The sequence below is a fragment of the Lygodium microphyllum genome, chromosome 1 (assembly GCF_053477565.2).
Source record: "Lygodium microphyllum isolate KBCC chromosome 1, Lygodium_microphyllum_v1.1.10, whole genome shotgun sequence".
In the NCBI taxonomy this organism is placed as follows: domain Eukaryota; kingdom Viridiplantae; phylum Streptophyta; class Polypodiopsida; order Schizaeales; family Lygodiaceae; genus Lygodium; species Lygodium microphyllum.
Window position 1 is genome coordinate 142,096,762 of NC_141135.1, and position 6,386 is coordinate 142,103,147.

Genomic DNA, 6,386 nt, shown 5'->3' on the forward strand with positions numbered 1-6,386 from the left:
ACAGAAATGAAGCATATGGTGCCATTCCACCATTCCATTGAAAGCTTGAGGGATGGAGGACAAGGCTATGAAGTCCTTTTGCATGATAGAAGTCATAGGCAAGAGATCTTGCTCGACCTTTGGCCATGGATTCTTGAGAGAAGCTTGAAGGAAAAAAGGAAGAAACCCGTGTTCTTGAGAGAAGCTTGAAGGAAAAAAGGAAGAAACCCCTGTTCTTGAAAAGTAACTCAAGTTTGAACCAAACTAAGTCTTGTAACCTTCGTTTTGTCCAACTTACCCCAATTTTTGGTCCAAAACTTGGTCACGAGTTGCCAAATTGGTTGGAGCCCGCCATTGTCCACTGGTTCATGCCAAGAACCTCCATATTAGTCACGGTTTGTAAGAGTTCTCCATGTCAGGCCACGGTTACGGAAGAACTAACTCTTGTGACTAAATTTAACTATGGTTTTCACTCCCTAGTCACTGCAACTAAATCTATTGCATGAAAACAACTTCTAACAGGATCTAAACTAATGCTCTGATACCAATGTAATGAAGCATTCAACTAAGAAAAGAAATCTAACTAAAACTAAAATAGACATGAAATAACAAAAGAACTATTGCACCAAGACATCTTGCCATGTATGAATGATGAGAGTTCCAAAAATACATGACAGCCATGGCTGATGCTTCATCTAGCAAGAAGGAAGCTAACATAAAGAAAGTGAACAATAAAAATTTGTGAATGAGCCAAAGGATGTATTCTCTTAGCCTCTTGCCTTCTTTATCTTAACTCCTCATCTCCAAAGTTAAGGGTACATTTACGTAGGCAAGGGCTGAATTTACAAGTGCTGGAAATTACAAGGTATGGAATTAGCATGATTCCAAAGTACAAAAATATCAATGTATTTTCTTTCATGACATCTTCTTTATCATAGTCCAAGTTTAGTGAGCTAGCCATCCCACCCAATCGAAGGACTCATAACTTCTCATTGAGGCCATATAAGTTGGATTTCCAAACTTAGAAAGCATTATCTATATCACAATGCTCCTCCTTGTCACATTCATCCCCAACATTGTGCTGCCCCTACTACTTCACATTGCCATTTTCCAAATGTAGCACAATTTTTCTACTGCCAAAATGTCCTATTCTTTCTCCCACCATAAAGCATTATTGTCAGAGCTACCATATGGCTTTTAAAGGTCATGTAGTGGGCTAACTTTACCCAAGAGGGCTCCTTGAAATTTCACCTTTGATGTGAGTGATAATCAAAACACTCGGACCTTATGTAGAGATAGCCATTGCCAAACTTGCCCAAAGCTCACTTTCTCCTAATTTTCTCACCATTGAGCCTATCCAATATGCTAGAACTTCTTTAAAAGCATCTTTCAACTTCCTTGCACTCTGATGATTCTCTACTCCATACTTATCCAACATGTCAAGTTCAATCTAGTCAACTAATGACACCTTCAGATGAAGAATATAAATAGCATTATCGAGAAGTGGATGACAAAGTTCACTAAGAAATGCAAGAGACATAAGCCATTAGAAGCTTGAAGGAAGTGGAAAAGTGTGAATACAAGTAAATAATGCTACTTTAACTTGTGCTAGACAACTGGAACCTGTACATCACTAGAGTATTTACTAAAGACTTCCCATATGGATCATACTCAAATCCTGTCTCACTATCGATTGAGATTGAACTACATTATTGTAGAGGCTAGGTTTTATTTTGGTATCTCCTCACTACTGGCTTGTAATCATGGACCTACTATTTAAGTTCCAGATATTTGTCTCTAGTAATCACATGCTTGTTGTTTTAGTTTCATAAGTTTCTTCTTAAGTAATCACATGCTTGTTGTTTTAGTTTCATAAGTTTCTTCTTAAGTAATCCTAGTCTCCATGGGTACTAGATGGTAATTGAACTTTGTAATTGTGGACTTCCTATTTTAAAGTTCCAAATGTTTTAACCTTGTCAAAGTGAATACCATCTAGTCCACATATATCCTACCTATTCTGTCTAAGTATTTATCATATCTAAGTATTCATCCTATTTACTCTACTTATCCTGCCTATTATCTGAGCCAGGGAGAGTGATGAAAACATGCCCTTCAAACAAGCTTATAAGAACCTACTCTTTCCTCAAAAAGAATAAAGTGGGTGGGCATCTATGACATTGCTCTTCACCCACCCCATGTGAAAATGAGGTCACTAACGATATAAACAAGGCACTCACCTCAACCTATATAGGAGGCCATTGAACTTCAATTGGAACGATCTCTTAACAACAAGAGTGAGCATTAGGCTTAGCTTTATTAGATTCCTATTTCATTTGCGACAAGTTCTACTTAATGTGATTCTTATCCAATTCATTTGCAACAAGTTCTATTTAATGTGATTCTTATCAAGTTCATTTGCAACTCTTGTCAAGTCTTGTGTACATCTTGTGATGACAATGTTTCATTTCTTCCCACAATAGACTAGTTTGTTGTTGTGATTAATGACCATGTTTTCAACATGGCATAGAGAGAGAGAGAGAGAGAGAGAGAGAGAGAGAGAGAGAGAGAGAGAGAGAGAGAGAGAGAGAGAGAGAGAGAGAGAGAGAGAGAGAGAGAGAGAGAGAGAGAGAGAGAGAGAGAGAGAGAGAGAGAGAGAGAGTTCTCCATTTATAAGCCTAACTAAGTAGACTACTTAGTTAAGGCTAGGTGGTGGATGAGGTGATAGCAAAGACTTCTCTCGATATTTTTATTTGATGGCATGCCTATAAAGGGAAATTTGAGAACATTATAGGGCTCAAAAGAGAAGCACAAAGTACAATATGCATTTTACATCTTACGCATTGTACTAGGTGATTGCCATCCAATGTACAAAGTGAATAGTTGGCAAAACCCTTTGAATTTTATAAGCACATGGTTTGTGCCTTCCTTTTTGTTCAAGTGGATATCCAAACAAAGGCCTTACCATTGTGCATTTGTGCACACACTTGAGGATTTACTATAAATTTGTGCTTTTGACATGAAGACATTTCTTGAATAATTCTAGTATTGTCTAGAACTCATTATTTGCATATTGTAAAAGCATGCTTTTGATGTGAAGGCATTTCTCTAAGAATACTAGTATTGTCTAGAACTTGTTATTTGGAAAATGTATAGCATGACAATAACAAATAGCACAAATAACTTAGAAGTTATTCTTCTAAACTTAAAAAGCAAACTATGTGAATTCTTGACAAGGCCACATCAAAGTTGATCTCTCTCTCTCTCTCTCTCTCTCTCTCTCTCTCTCTCTCTCTCTCTCTCTCTCTCTCTCTCTCTCTCTCTCTCTCTCTCTCTCTCTCTCTCTCTCTCTCTTATGGTAGGATTTTGGACTTGATTATATATGTGGTCTCTTGTGATATTGACAACCCCTCAATTGATATTATTAGTATTTTGAACTTCTACTTTATTTTCATGACAACCTATTATTCACCTTAAGTTGTGGATTGGATGAGGGGTGTTGATCATTGGTATATGGCTTCATGAAATTCAAGGTTTTCCAAAATCCTATTAAGTTAAACCTTATAAAGATGTAAGGTGATGCCTTTAGAATTGAGATGAATGAAGTCTAGTGTTCCCTAAGTGACAATGTCACACCAAGCACAATTTTTGTCTAGTCTTATAACATCGTCATTTTGAAGTCCGTGCTAAATGTGTGCATGACCATGCATACTCCTCATGTTGATTGTGCTTAAACATCTCATCATAAAAAATTCCACTTTTGATGTGTGGAGTTTCATGTATTAGTAATCATTAACTGCACAACTATGCACTATCATGAGTCACTAGGATGAAGTTAGGTTATTGCACTAAAGTTTACACATTTTCCACATTAGGGGCACACCCATGGCAAGGTATCCATGAGTCATGACCTTGTCTTCTCACAATAACTAGGCTAATGAACCCAATTTCTCATCAACACTACTAGTTTGTCTTGCCTACTGTTTCCTCATCTCTTCCTAATTTGTGCTATAGGAATCAAGCTCTCCCAAGAATTCAGATTGATCTTGAGGCTTAATTTATCAAGTGGGTTTATGTTTATACTTGTAAAGCTTTGTGTTGTGCTGGGCGTAGGCCATGAAAGTCTATACAACTTGTTATTCACTAAGTTAAATGTTGATAAGACATTATAGTGCTTGGAGATACTACAAAGTGTTGACCGTTTTGTCTTTGAAATATGCAAACACCACTCAATGATGTAGTTGTGGTGAATTCCAAGTTAGCCATGTATGGGATGTAATAAATTGCAACACCGTGTGCATTGAGAATGAATTGGGGATACATGTTTCTATGCCATATCTTGGGCCAATTTTTGGGTTGAAATTGTTTGTACATAGGTTATGCATATTTCTTTTCATAAGCAATTTTGGCATGGTGATGCAACTTCTTAGTGCTTATATGTGTTTATCTTTGTCAATGTTTCAGTGTCTATATAACTCACTGAAATATATTTGTGTACCAAGAGGTATGTTTGATAATGTGACATTTATTTTCTATTTTAAATCATACTCTTCATAGAGACTAAGAACTCCCAAATAGAATGGTGACCAATGTCAATGAAGTTTGACACATCTTCAATACATAGCAAGTTGTGGTTGTGTTGGCTACCATGACTTTGGTAAGCTTTTACAAAAAGGTGTTAGTCATACATTTTGCCCAAGGGCTTACTATCAATGTTTAAGAACCTTTTTATTACATGGAGATAATGAAAGTAGTTTTGCATTGTGGTCATAAAGTCAAGTGCCACCGAATGCCTTTTTGTTGAGATGACTTGGTTTGCTCTTTTACTTCACAATATGTTGGTTCAAGGTTTATGAGCAACACAAACGGGAAGGTCAATGATTCTTAGCAGATAAGAAAGTATGAATAGCTTGGGAGAGCCTAATTGATGGACGATAACAAATAGATTATCCTCTATGATGGCTTTGGCAAAAAGACCATTGTCTTGTAGTTGACTTAAGGTAGAAAGACCATTGTCTTGTAACTACCTTGAATTAACTCATATCATTCTCGAGTGTAGAAAATTTTGAGTAAGCACTTTTAGAGTTTCGTAATATTTTTTACAATGTTGCATAGAACTTGTCTATCTTTCCTTATGGGCACATTTTGGCATACGTTTGATATGGTTTGGTGGGTCTTTAGCACAAAATGTTAGGAACCCATTTCATCACACTACTCGCCCTTGAAGATGATTAGATCTGCAAATAGTGCAACATTCATATCATGTTTGCACTATTTGATATGCAATGTAGAGACCATGAAGTAAGAAATCCCTCAATTAGTCTTCTTCATCACTTTCTAGGTTTGTAATGGTTTCATTGCACTTTAATGCATAAATATATTGAATGCATTTTTTATTGATGTTCACGTAGAGTTTAATACAATGGAGTTGTCCTAAGTAAAATTTCCATAACTTTCAAAGAAGGAAGAGGATGTACAACACCATGAAGGTAACCTTTACATAATGCAAATGAGAAGTGTGCCATTATTGCTAAGAGACACCTGCACGAATGGATGTGTGCCTTAAACGGGTTTCCCGTGTATATGTTTTCAAGGGTATGATAGCCTTAAATGGTTCTCACTTTATGCCAAGGCACATTCTCATGGGGATGGTGGCCTTAAACGGTTCTCCCTTTAGTAGAAGGTTGACCATGTGTGCGTAGCTATCTTCATTAGCACATTCATGGATGATTTTCATTCCTAAGTGAATTTTTCTACAAACCTCTCTTAGGAAACCTCATATACTTACATTACACATCATCTAGAGATCTATCTCAAGAGTAAATAATAAATAGATTAGGAATAGTCCCATTATACTCCACCTATATACTCCTAATATAACACAGATGCCATGGTTAATAGCAATAATATCACAAGATTGTATCACCCATGTATGTGCTAATGAATGTGGTTGATTGGGCATACCAAGCATCCCTTTTAACTTTTTGCTCACATAAGAACAAGCCTTAATATCCTTGTTAACTTTTTGCTCACATAAGAACAAGCCTTAACATCCCTGTTAACTTTTTGCTCACATAAGAACAAGCCTTAACATCCCTGTTAACTTTTTGCTCACATAAGAACAAGCCTTAACATCAAGGGAAGACCATCTTAAGCCATTATCCCCTTGATGATGCAGCTAAGGGAAAACCATTTAAGGTACTCATCCCATCATGGAAGTGCCTCCTAACAACATGCCCCCTGGGTAGGATAGCAGTTCTCCACTCTTGCTTTTGCTAGATGTCTACACAAATATAGAAGAAGAGCTATAATAATGTGTTCAATCAATATGTTTGTTATCATATTCAAATTATTTTTATGCTTTTATCATTTTTTAATTTTCCATATAATAGTGACTCGTTACACATGTA